This window comes from Cricetulus griseus, chromosome 3, assembly GCF_003668045.3.
Source record: "Cricetulus griseus strain 17A/GY chromosome 3, alternate assembly CriGri-PICRH-1.0, whole genome shotgun sequence".
Taxonomy (NCBI): Eukaryota; Metazoa; Chordata; class Mammalia; order Rodentia; family Cricetidae; genus Cricetulus; species Cricetulus griseus.
In genome coordinates, this window is record NC_048596.1 from 24,219,645 (window position 1) to 24,232,726 (window position 13,082).

Sequence of the window (13,082 nt, forward strand, 5' to 3'; positions counted from 1 at the left end):
CGTTAAGAGACTTTCAGTGAGCAGCGGTGATCAGCAGGTGGAGTGTGGATGAGAAGACCCAGCCAGCAGCCACACAGATCACCTTTGCAGCCCAGCGATGGGAATGACTCCGCAGGGGATTCCTGATGGTCGCCCACCCACCGGGTGAAATCAACCGAGGAGCAGGAAGAGGGGATGAGGCGTGGCTAATTGTTAGGCAACAGATTGAGGATCAAGACATGAGGCGGAAACACCGAGGTCCCCCCTTCTGAAAAAAAACTCACTTTACCTTGAACGGGCATCGTTACTTTTTGAAACTGTGATTTGCCAGGCAGGAAAGAGAACAGTTAGTATTACTCTTTAGCCCAAAGTTGGTTACTCTGTCGGCTTAATATGTTAGTGTAAGCTACATTACTGTTCTAAAATTTTCAGTGACATACAGCTTTAACAAAACTATTTTTTAAGAGATTTTCCCCAGGATTTCCAAAATCTACTGGGAAACCTAATCAAGCTCCCACAAACACATGCACGTTCATAAATATAACAGACTAGCAGGATAGGACCTGAGAATGCTGATAAATGGTATGCTACTCCACATTCACTAAGGTGGTACTTTTTTTTTTTAAACAGGCGGTGCCTTTTTTAAAAGACTTTAATTTTATGTGTGCTGTGTTTGTGCGTGCATGTATGTTTGTGCACCATGGGAATGCAGAGTCCTGGAGTCCAGAAGAGGGCGTCAGACTCCCTGGGACTCAAGTTACAGACAGTTATGAGCTGCCATGTGAGTGCTAGAACCAACCCAGGTCCCTGGAAGAGCAGCCGCTGCTCTTAACCCTGAGCCATCTCTCCAGCCCACTGAGGTGGTACCTTGGTGCTCCATACAGCAAGGGGGAAGCATGCCCACCGCCTTGAGCCAACACACACCACCACGATGAGCAAATACGTGGTGGAGAAACAGGAGAGGAAGAGAAGCAGAGTGGTTCCTGTGCTGTGGAGAGAAATGGCTGTGAGGAACAGGCTGATGCCAGTGGCCTGTGCTACCCCCGGAGGTTATGTATGTGATGTCGGTGCCGCTGCTGTAGCTGAGGGCCATGTCTGGTGCATGACCATGTTTCCACCAAAGGCAATGAGGATGCCCGTGGTCTGGACTGTGGCCTAAACCCATGTTGATGTCTGAGGGCCATGCCGAGCAGGCCCACCCCTCGCTGGCCCAGGGAGGGCTGCCCCCCCCCTTGCTGGCCAGCACACTTGGGGAAGCTGACCCTGCCCCTTGACAACTGGAGCGTGTTGTGGTGGCCTGGGAGCAGAATTGGCCTTGATGGGAGAGCTGGTCCTACACTTAACCTAAGAGGGTGGTCCTAGTGGAAGGTCCTGGCTAACCAACCTGGCTTCCAACCACACCCACATCCAAGGTTTTGAGTTGGCACTCCCCAATATCTACCCCACCGATGAGCTGGGGGAGCTCATGAAGGGACTGGTCCTGCGGAACCGTAACTGCAGGACCTTCATGTCTTCATGTCTCCGGGACAGGAACCTCCCTGAGGGTCCAGAATTGATGGTGTACCAGAAGCCAGGGGCCTTGAACCTGACCAACAGCTCACTGCAACGGACATTTGCAAGTAAAGCTGTTTGGGCAAAAGGGCATACTGCTAGACACACCAAAGCTCCCAATGTTGCTATGACAACAAATGTGTGCCTGAGAGGCTGCCAAAACAGAGGAGGGAGTTGTTTTGTTTGTTTTGTTGTTGTTGGGTTTGGAGGTTATTTTAACCACTGTTTTCTTTTTTCTTTTCTTCTTTTGTTAGACCCCCGGAAAACTCAAGTATCTGGGGTCCCAGGCCACGACTGCGGTCACCCCAATCACCAGGCGGATTCGAGAGTTTGATGCAAACTGCACGAGGCTTTATTGTAATTTAACGAGCTAACCCCATGTTAGCTCGGGTCTTTCACCCACCTGCCATGGCGGATGGCTAGCAAAAGACAGCTCCTAGGGCCTCCCAAGAGATCTTATAGGACTGCGTAAGGCGAGTGTCTAGGGGTACACACAGGCTCACGATTGGTGTGTCTCCAGGCTTGGAGGGCTTGCCCTGTGTTGATTGGCCAACTGGTTGTTATGGCCCACAGGCCCTCCCAGGGTAGTTGCTATACTCTCTACGTCATTGCTGTGCGCTTGTCCGTAAAGCACACCCAGAGTCATAAAGCATAGCACCACCAGCTAACTTCTGATTGGTTCCCTGTCACGAGGCAGGCATCTGACTTTCTAGTGACTAACTTCTGATGGGTTCCTTGTCACGAGGCAGGCATCTGACCTCTAAGTGACCAAGGCAAGTTTATGGCAAGCACGTGTTCGGCTGTTATGGCTGCCGAAAGGGGAGCAGGTCCCTTCACTTTTTTTGGGGGGGAGGGGGGGAGGCTACAAGGGTGGAAGGCAGACATGGAAGGACTAGGGAATGAGTGGACTGGGGCGAATGATGTGAAATTTCCAAAGAATCATTTTTTCAAAATACGTTAAAAAATATAGTCACTTTTCCAAATGCTTAGCACAATAAAGTCTTCTGGCAAGAGTCTATGCTACACAACAACAAGAACAACAAAAACACAAGACCCCTCACACTGAAGGCTGTATTGCCATATTTTAATTCTAGCAACTAGGAATGCACGAAGTTTCTTAGACATGGCTTCTCTTTTCAGTACAGACACAATCCATCTTCATCTTCTCATGTCTCATACACCAACGTCAAGTGTTGAGTTATAATTCTATAATACCTGATTAGCTAATAGTATGAGGCTTTTGGGATTCAAACAAGAAAATCATCTTTCACAGACACCTTTTTAAAGTATTTGTGTAGGCCTCCACCTAGTGGTAGAAAATATAAAAAAACAAGAAAATTAAAATAAAAAAATAGAAAAAATCCTAAAGTTTAGAAGCATCTGAAGTTTCGAGAAAGACGATTCTGGAAGGCAGTGACGCTGGTACATCAGGAAGGCTCTACAAGCTAAACTGGGTGAAGTGAAATTAATGCTTTTATTATTAACTGTAATCTGATAAGTCTAGTCACATCAGTGTTCTGATAGATGTGTAAATTTCATTCTGTAACTGAAACAAGTTAGGAATTTTTATAGTTTTATTTTGGTAAAGAAAAAGTCTTCCTGCTGTAAAAAAAACATTTAAGTCCCAAGAAATGTAAAACAGGACTCTCAACTCTGGTAATCAGATTTTTTTTTTCATCAAAAAGCACATATCCCCATACTATTTTCAATACTTTTTCTTTTATTGTATCTTCATTATAAAGAGTAAGTCCACCATAATATATGGGAAGAAAATTAAAAACATTGGCTCCCAAAACATATTTTTCCTAAAACACTTAAACTTTGAGAAAAATTGATGTAACCTCAAAGCATTCAATCCTCGATGCCACATATTACCTATTTTTACTAAAATAACTATAGTTTCTTTTCCAAATAAAAAGCATTTTTTCCTTTATTCGAGAACACTTCATTCTCTAATGGGGTATGTGAGATGCCATAGCCAAGAAAGAGCAGGTCCAAGCCAATGTCTGCAAATGTTATTATGCAGAAAGATACTATGGCAGCTGCCATCACAAAAAGATACATTTTTGTTAAAACTTAATTGCTTTAAAAAAAAAAAAACACCTAGCACTGAAAAGGACTCCCAAATGCTAGCAAACCTGAAAAAGTACTTTCAGGAGTCTCTGGGCACTAGTGGTCAACTTTCACCTTTTTATGTCAAATCTTTCTAAAACCTTTCTGAGAAAAAACTTCCCTACTTTGTCTCTGACTGTGGGAGCCTCTGACTCTCTGGAGCCTGTGACACCCCTTTCTACCTTTCAAACATCAGCTGCAAGGGCACTCCCGCTATCATTCGAGTGACATAGTACCTTTAATCGCCATCTCCGGCAATAAAAACTGCTTTCACAACCTTCAAGTTCAGGCATTCTCGATGGCTTCTCTTCAGTTCTTCAGATGCAAAAATCAAACTTAATTTCCAGATTATCACTCTTACTATATCTCTAATACAAATGTAATCATTCATGTTAATGAAATTACTTACCATTCCTCTTCAAATAATTCTCAGGTTATTATTAATATTATAAAATGGCTGCTTCATATCAAATATATTTGATAAAATAATTAACCACAATATGACTACTAGATTTTGACAAACTAAACATTTTTAATGTCGCTATGAAGACAACTTTAAATGTAACTACAAAAAACTGAATATAAATTTCCAAAATCTATTAAAAACCATCCTATCCAATATAAATTGTTTGACACCAGCTTCAAAACAGACTCAGAAAAGAATTTTGTTATGTCAGTAAGTTTCTAAATTCACCAAGCAGTCATCAGTAATCACATGACAGCTGAAAAGATTTTAAGATGTTTCCTTAAACAAAAGACCACATATTATGACAGCTCCTCCAGAATGGGACATGAGCATCCAGTCAGTTACATGGCACAAAGTGAGCTGAGATGCAGGGAGAACACTTGCCCAGACTGCCCAGATAAAGCTGCCATTTCAGGGGCATACTTGTTTGTGCCTGGGGGAAGGGGGGGCCTACACTGTGATATTCTATTTGTTACAACCCAAGTGACCATTTTGTTGCTAGTTACATTTTTTCATTCTTGGCTATCACAGGTTGAGAATATAATCCAGTCTTTCAGCAGTGCCCTCTATTCAGAAGCAGTTTAGAATCCCTGAGACCCTATAGCTGGAGCCAGAGATGGACCCAAAAACTACAAACCATTTTAGGTAAACTTAAGGCTCTGGATTTTCAGAACAACTATGTAAGAAACCACGGTAAGGTAAGGCATTACTCAAAGACAATGAAGGAGATGTCATGTGGGAGAAAGGCTCTTTATTCATAAAAATCACATGATTTGAAATTTTTTCTTTCAAACAAACAAATAATAGATTCCATCTAACTTAAATGAATAAAATATTTGCTCAAGAAACTACTTAATTTTGAGGGAAATTCCATTCCAAGGATGCCTTATCCTACATAAGCTTCAATACATATCTTACATTTCTTTCCAATTTTAGCTCAAGACAGTTCCTTCAGGATTGTATAGTAACACCAGATCAGTCTCCAATAACATGGAACTTCCCCAGGCCTTCTACACAAAGTCTATAGTATCATTTTAGTCATACATCACATCAAATTTATTTAGAGTATTTTTGTTTGTTTATGTGGTGATATATTATTAATGATTTATCAAAGCTTGCCTGAGGATTCAGAAAGCAAAGTCAGCCACAGCTATAAAAGCCAGGCGTTGGTGGTATACACCTTTAATCCCTCCACTTGGGAGGGAGAGGTATATGGATCCTGTTAGTTCAAGGCCATGCTGAGCTACAAGAAATATACCCAGTCCTAAAGAATAACAGTTCACACAAAGATAATCTCAGCACTTGGGATCACACACCTTTAATCCCAGGACTCCTGAGAGGTATTTAAGATAGGAACAGGCTCTCAGAGCTGGCATTCATTCTCCAGCCACATTGAGGGTAGGGAATTCAGTCTTGGCATAGCACTCTGGGATTGTAATCTGAGGTTTGGTGGAGCCAGGATCACCTTTCAGACTGAGACAGAGTATGAGCTAGTGGCCAACTGCTTTGCTTTTGATCTTCAGCTTGAATCTTGAACCTCAATGTCAGTCTTTGGTTCATTTATTTTTTGTGCAACATGTTTGTTTTTGTTTTTCAAGGTGGGGTTTCTCTGTGTTACCGCTCTAGCTATCCTGGAACTCACTCTGTAGACTAGCTGGCCTCGAACTCAGAGATCCATCTGCCTCTGCCTTCCAAGTGCTGGGATTAAAGGCACTCACCACCACCGCCCAGCCTATTTAGTTAGTGTATTGTTATATTCTCAGTTCTTTGAGAACTGATGCTGTCTTCTATCTTTATATTCAATTCACAAATATGAGGCTACAAAGTGTAAATTTTAATAACAAGAGTCAGTCACTAGAGGGCACTCTTCACCAACAAGTAGCCCTCAGCAATCACTATGGCATCAATGTACATGAATCTCACATACAACCTAATTGATATCTGAGTAGTATAAAACCAAAATAAAAATAAGCTTCCTCCTTTGTTTTTTGTTTTCTTTTGGTTTTTCAGTACAGGGTCTCTCAATGTAGCCCTGGCTGTCCTGGAGTTTGCTCTGTAGACAAGGCTGACCTCAAACTCACATAGATCCACCTGCCTTTGCCTCCTGAGTGCTGGGACTAAGGGTACATACCAAGCTCGGCTACTTTTCTTTTTAAAGCTATTTTATCTTGTTACTCATTACTTTAAAATAAGTATTTAAAATGGTGAAACAGAACTATAAACACAACAAAACTTCTCCAATCTCAAGCTTCTATGAGTGACCAGCATGGCACAGGATAACCCTTTATCTATTACATACTACCTGACATTTAGTAAGCATTAAGGTACTGAAAGAACACACATAAAAATAATCTTACTGTGGTTGGGATATAATATATGAGAGAAGAATAAATAAGTATAATTTTACTATCATATTAAAGCAATATTTGAGTTTTAAAAAAATATGTAAAAAAGCATGTGTACTATTGATACCAAAAGCTGACACAAAATCAACACTAACACTTTAGTTAACTGAACTGAATATCAAACTGTGCTTCATTTTCTATATCAACAGTAAAGACCTACAAATACATTACTTTATGATTTATTCATGTTGTGTGCAGATGATTCCAAAATCACGGACTAGTAAAACAGCCAAGCTTTTTCTAATAGAACTGTAAGCGGTTTAATCTACTTCATCTTTACATATTTACTGTGATGTGTATGTGTGTGACACACATGCACCTGTGTCTTGGTGCATGCATAAAGGCCAGAGGACTATCTGAGGGAGTTGGTTCTCTCCTCTGCCATATGGATTCCAGGGATTGCACTCGGGTCAGCAGGCTTGGCAGCAAGCTCCTCATCCAGCTGAGCCTTCTCATTAGCCAATTTATGCAATGACATAAAAAAAATTCTGGGAAGTACCACATGATAATCTAGAAATAAGGCCCTAAAGCCAAGGTGAAATGGGTAGACTACAGGAAATAGCATTCCAAACCATCCCTGACTATGATGTTGACAATAATGCCAGCAAGATTTTACATGCTTTCCTCCCAAATCAACTGTAACGCTGTACTGCTACAAAATAACAACAATAATAATAATTAACAATAAAGATTAAGGCATCCTAAAATAGGCTGGGTATCCAAACCAAGGTGTGTCCTCTGGCTCAGAGTAATTGAGTATTCCTAAGAACTTTTGTCAGAGAATTCTCTTTTGTCAGAGAATCCTGGAAAAAGATTTCTTGTTTACAAAACACCCATTCTGTGTATATTTGCCCACAAAATAGTTTATCTAGTTTGCTACATGTGATCTTAAAATGCTTTATAAGGGGCTAGTGACACAGTTCAGAGGTTAAGAGCCCTTGTTGCTCTTAGAGAGGACCCAGGTTGGACTCCCAGCATCCACATGGTAGCAGCTCACAACCACCCATAACTCCAGTCCTACAAAATCCAAGACCCTTTTCTGAACTTGCAGCCCAAGAACACACATGGTGCACATACAAACACAAAGGTAAAACACACATAAATCAAATTAATAAATGCAATAAAATAAATTCAATCCTTTATAAGATAATGGCAACCTGATTCAAGTTCAGTTGAAATTTGAAATATTGAAAAATGTTTCTATAATAGAGCTAACACACCGCACCCCCTTAAGGGTAAAGGTGTTGGGGAATGGACCTCTCTCTGGTTTTGTACATCTGTAGCACTGAACAGGGACACCCATTGTAAGGGATTATCTGGCTTGCCTAAGCATCATGAAGAAGCAAAGGCCAAAAAATGAAGGGATATTTTCCTAAATTTCTGATGCTGAATTTTACTTGCCTTGTGTTCCACTGTGTGGGGTTCCTGTGATTTGTTCTCACTAACAGTATCCCATCAGTGTATAGGAAACATTAGTTAACATTAGTTAACATTGCTTCCTGTAATGAGTTGACGCTCGTAGGTCTGACATTAGTAGTCTCTCTAAGGCTGGGTAATAGCTCACATACTCACTAATGAACATCCTCTATGGGGAGCTGATGGTGTAATCAGCCAACACAGACTTCCAATAGACTTCCTCCTTCCTGTTTTCACATTCCTGACCAAAGAGCTGTCCCTTCCTGTTGACTTTCCGACTACTTGGTAAAATACAAAGGGCGAGAAATGGAAGTACCCAGCACTTATCATCTTATTTGTCCTCTAAAATAAACAATCACTAAAATCATTGTAACTTTAAAATCTGGCAGCAATTAAGCAGATTAATGCATGCATGTGGGTAGAGATGGCTTCCCTAGAACAGTTTGGAAATTTTAACAAAAACAGCAGGTTGTACAAGGCAGACCTAAGGTGCATTTTGCCAATGGCTTAAGAGTTGCACTTTAATGCTTTGCCAACATCCCTCACGGGAAGAAATGTGCTTTAAGAAATGTGCAATTAAGAAAGAGTTGGCATCTCAGAAAAACAGCAAAAGGAATATATGAACCCAGGACAAATAATGATGATGATGATGTCATTTTGTAATGCTAAAAATTGCAAGTGGAGTAGTATATTTATTTTTCAAAACAAAAATGTAATACTGATATTTACATACCCCCAAAAAAGGAACAAAAAATTTTCACAGAACAAAGACTAGACACTTGGTGGTGCACGCCTTGAATCCCAGTACTCAGGAGGCAGAGACAGGTAGGAATTCGAGGCCAGCCTGGTCTACAGAGCAAGTGTCAGGACAGGCTCCAAAGCTACACAGAGGAACCCCGCCCCCCCCCCAAGAAAAAGACTAGACTCTCTTTAAACCCACTATGTAAAACTGTTGTGTCAATGGGAAAAATACAAAATTCAAACAGCAAAACTTCTCTGAAACAGTAGTAAGGAAAGATCCCAATATATGGGCACAGCTAGGGCAAAAACCAGATATAAAATAAAATCACTGGAGAAAAACCTACAGCACTTCTCCAAGGAGCAGATGGGGGAAAGTGGGGGGGGGGTAGGAGGAGAGGATGGAGGTAGAACTGGGATTGGAATGTAAAAAATAAATTAATAAAAAAATTTAAAAACCAACAGCACTAAATAACTGTCAATTAAGCAGAGGGTCCAAATTCACAAAGTCACAAAGAGATGAAGCACTCATCAAACAGAAGAGCAGAAAGGAGCTAACAAAACCAAAAGGCAGGCTTCGAAAACCAATGGAACAAGGCTGTGGAGGATCCCATTGGTCAAGTGCTTGTCTTGAAAGCACAGCAACCTGAGTAGGATCCTTGGAAGCCACATTTAAAAAGCCTGCCTGTGACTTTTGGGCACATACTCCAAGGATATACACTCACACCACAAGGACATTTGCTCATCTATGTTCATAGCAGCACTATTTGTAATAGTCAGAACCTGGAAGCAACCGAGATGCCCTCAACCAAAGAATGGATAAAGAAAATGTGGTACATTTATATAATGGAGGTTAAGTAAATAAATAAATAAATAAATGACATCTTGAAATTTGCAGGCAAATGGACAGAACTAGAAAAAGCCATCCTGGGTGAGGTAACCCAAACCCAGAAAGACAAATATATGTACTCACTCATAAGTGGATATCAGACATAAAGCAAAGGACAACTACACAACAGGCCACAACAGGCAACAAAGATGATGTGGAATGGTCTTCTGTATATGTTTATCTTATTGGTTGATGAAAAAAACACTGTGGCCAATAGGGCAGCACGATAGACAGCTCTAGGAGATGAGGAGAGTTCTGGGAAACATAGGCAGAAGAAGACACAAAGTAGACCACAACGGAGTAAGAGGCCCAGAACTTTCTCCAGTAAAATAAGACTACGTGGAAATACACAGATTAGCAGTTGTTTTGGGTTAGAAATTAAGTCAGAGCTAGCCAAAAAGAAGCCCTAGACATTGACCAACAGCATTATAATATAATGTCTCGTGTGTTATTTGGAGGCTCTGAGGCTGCTGCAGAACTGGGCGGGAACACTGTAACACAAAGAGAACCCTAAGAGAGACATACACAGATCCAACCTAGGAGGGGAAAAAGACAAGATCTCCTGAGTAAATTGGGAGCATGGAGGGCAGAGGAGACGTTGGAAGGGGACGGAGGGAAAGAGAGGAAGTGGGGAAAAATGTATAGCTCAATAAAAAAAATGGCAAAAAAAATATTTGATACAAAAAAAAAACCAAAAAACAAAGTCATCACATGAGCGCACATTTGTAATCCAGGGCAGGAGTCTGTCAGCGCATCCCGGGGCTAGCTGGCCACCAGGGTCAGCCTGATTGTAAAGTTCCAGTACAGTGAAAGACCTGTCCCAGGAAAAAGGTACAGAGCCTGTGGAACAACAACCAAAGCTGTCCTCTGGCCTCTAGATGCACATGCACACCACACACAAACACACAAAATATACACACATAAATCAACAACAGACAAGCCACTAGCCTAAGTGGGGGGAGATGGGGAGTCAGTGATTGAAGTTGCAACTGCCCAAAACTAGAACTGACAAGAGAAATATCATCAAAAACAGGACAAATTATTAAATCATGTAATTATATTTAACTCCAAAGTATTTGATAAACTTGGACAGATGGATAATTTAATAAAATATAATTAATTGACCACCTAGGGACAGAAAGTCTCAAACAAATTGATTACTGCAGAAGAAACGGAAAGAAGGAAAAGACGCCTCCATGAAAGCATCAGGCCTGAGCTGCTCTTCTCAAGGTCAGGTTTAATCCATGTTTATGCAAAGCACAGAAACTGAAGGAGAACTTCAGTTGTTTCATGAAACAGACACTGCAGTGCCTCAAAGGCTGTCCCAAGGCAGCAAGCAGACCAACCTCACCTTACCAAGACAAAGCATCCAGCTCACCAGCTCCCATGGCACAGGAAACGCACATCACCACCACCAAGCAGCTATTCTGCAATGGCAGGAATGTTTCCTTAATGGGAAATCTAGCATCAATTCAGCCACTGTTAAAGCAAGAGAAAAATCAGAGGTCTATCCCCAATGGTGCAGAAAAGCACAGGACAAAAGTCAGCCTAGCCCCAAAGCCAGAGCTGTCCTGAGGAGGGCCACTAAAAGTGTCCCCAGCAGTTAGGGGACAGAAAAGGTGCTGACACTCTGCATGCAAGGCAGCTCCAACCCAAAATGCTCAGGACCAAAGGTGTCTGTCATCTTCTTCCTTCAGATTCTGAGAAACTTGCACATACATAAGATAACACATCTCAGGGAAGGAGACATGAAATGCACTTAGACTTTTTATACCTCCTACACAGAGCTGAACTGTAATTTGACACACTATTTTTGGTAACTGAACATAAAACAAACCATGGTGTGGGATTTCCCCCTTGTGGCATTATGCTGGTGCTCAAAAAGCCTCAGACTTGGGGGTATTTTGGAGGCAGACTTTTCAGATTAGAAATACTCAACCTGTACTGTGTTCACCTTGTGTATTCAACTTAATAATCAGAAAAGGAAAAAAAAAAAGCAACATTGGATTTAAGAAGAAAGTAAAAGATTTTCTAAATGCATCATTTATTGTGGGTTGAGTCTGAATGTCCCCCACAGGCCAATATTTTGAACATGCATTCCCCAGCTGGCAGTGTCATCTTTGGAGGCTGTGGACCCTCTCAGAGGTGGAGCCTGAGGCTGGTCAGATGGCTCAGTGGTAAGGCACTTGCTGCACAAGCCTGACAAGCTGGTTCCATCCCTGAAGCTCACGTAAAGCTGGGAGGGACCCGACAGCAGGTTGTCCTCAGGCCTCTACACTGTGCCGTAGCACATGCACCCACCGCCCACCTAAATAACACAAATAAACAAATGCAATTTTATAAGGGGAGGCCTACTCGATCTTCTAAGGGGATCCTGGTTCCCACCTCACTTTCTGGTCCTGCAGGATGGGAAGAGCCTTTACCAAAGTCCTACTACAATGGACTAAGGGACTCTGCCTTGCCTTCCCTGCCATAACGTCCTAAAATCCGTGAAGCCATAAGCCAAAACCTATCTTTCCTCCCAGTAGTTGTTTCCGATACTTTGGCTACAGCACCACAAAACCAACACACACACATATCACACACAGAGAGAGAGAGAGACACCAAAGCCTGTGGTGGTGGTTTAAATGAGAAATGTCCTCCACTGGCCCCTGGATCTGAACATTTCATCCCCTGTCAATGGTGTTGTTAGGGGAGTTAGGGAGCCTTTAGAAGGTGAAGCCTAGTAGCTGGAGGTTTCTCTTCCGCCCACCAGTTCCCAAGTAACCACTCTAAGGCTGAACACTAATTATAATCGTTTGGCCAATGGCTCAGGCTTCTCACTAGCTAGATCTACATATAAATTAACCCATTTCTAATATTCTATATTTTACCACGATGGCTCGTGGCTTGTTACCTCACATCTCCCTGACTGCCATTCTTTCTCTCCGTATCTTTGTTTGATTTCCTTCTTAGCTATATTCTGCCTGGCCACTGGTCAAAACAGCTTTATTCATCAACCAATAAAAGCAACACATATTCGCAGCATGCAGAAGAAGCCTTACTGGCAGTATATCCCTGGGGTGGGCTTGAGTGTGTGTGGGGTGGCTACAGCCTGGTCCTGCTTGCTGTCCTCTCTGTTTCCTGTGTGTGGGTAAAAGGTGATCGCCCAGCTCCCTGCTCTCGCAGACAATCCATGTCTTCCCCATGAGGACTCTATCTTCTGGAACCATAAGCTGAAATAAACCTTTCTTCCTTAAGTTGCTTTAGGTCATATTTTATTACAGGAACACAAAAACTAACATAAAGTCCTACAAAATTAATGAGGGACACAATCTAACTGTGAATGATAAAACTTCAAATAAGATAATAGTCAAAAAGTTGGCATCCAGGTCTAAGGGTGTAGCTCAGTGCTAGAGTATTTGCCCAGTTTGCACAAGACACTGGGTAGTGAGAGGGGTATAGGCACAGAGACCACCAGCATTTGTGGAGGGAGTGTGTGTGTCACTCAGCTGTCACTATACAGAAATATCTGAAATTGCAGCAG

General features: G+C 41.9%; 1 protein-coding gene across 5 annotated transcripts in view; it reads right to left on the reverse strand.

Moving 5' to 3' along the window:
• Exoc6 (exocyst complex component 6) overlaps positions 1–13,082 on the reverse strand; it is a 128,515-nt gene that overhangs the window by 105,071 nt on the left and 10,362 nt on the right. Inside the window, exon 1 of one of the 5 annotated variants that reach the window (XM_027407457.2) lies at positions 847–997. The exons of the other annotated variants lie outside the window; for them this stretch is intronic. The gene's annotated coding sequence lies outside the window, so the exon portion shown is untranslated. Of the gene's footprint in view, positions 1–846; positions 998–13,082 lie in introns of those variants that run through there. 5 annotated transcript variants of the gene reach the window in all.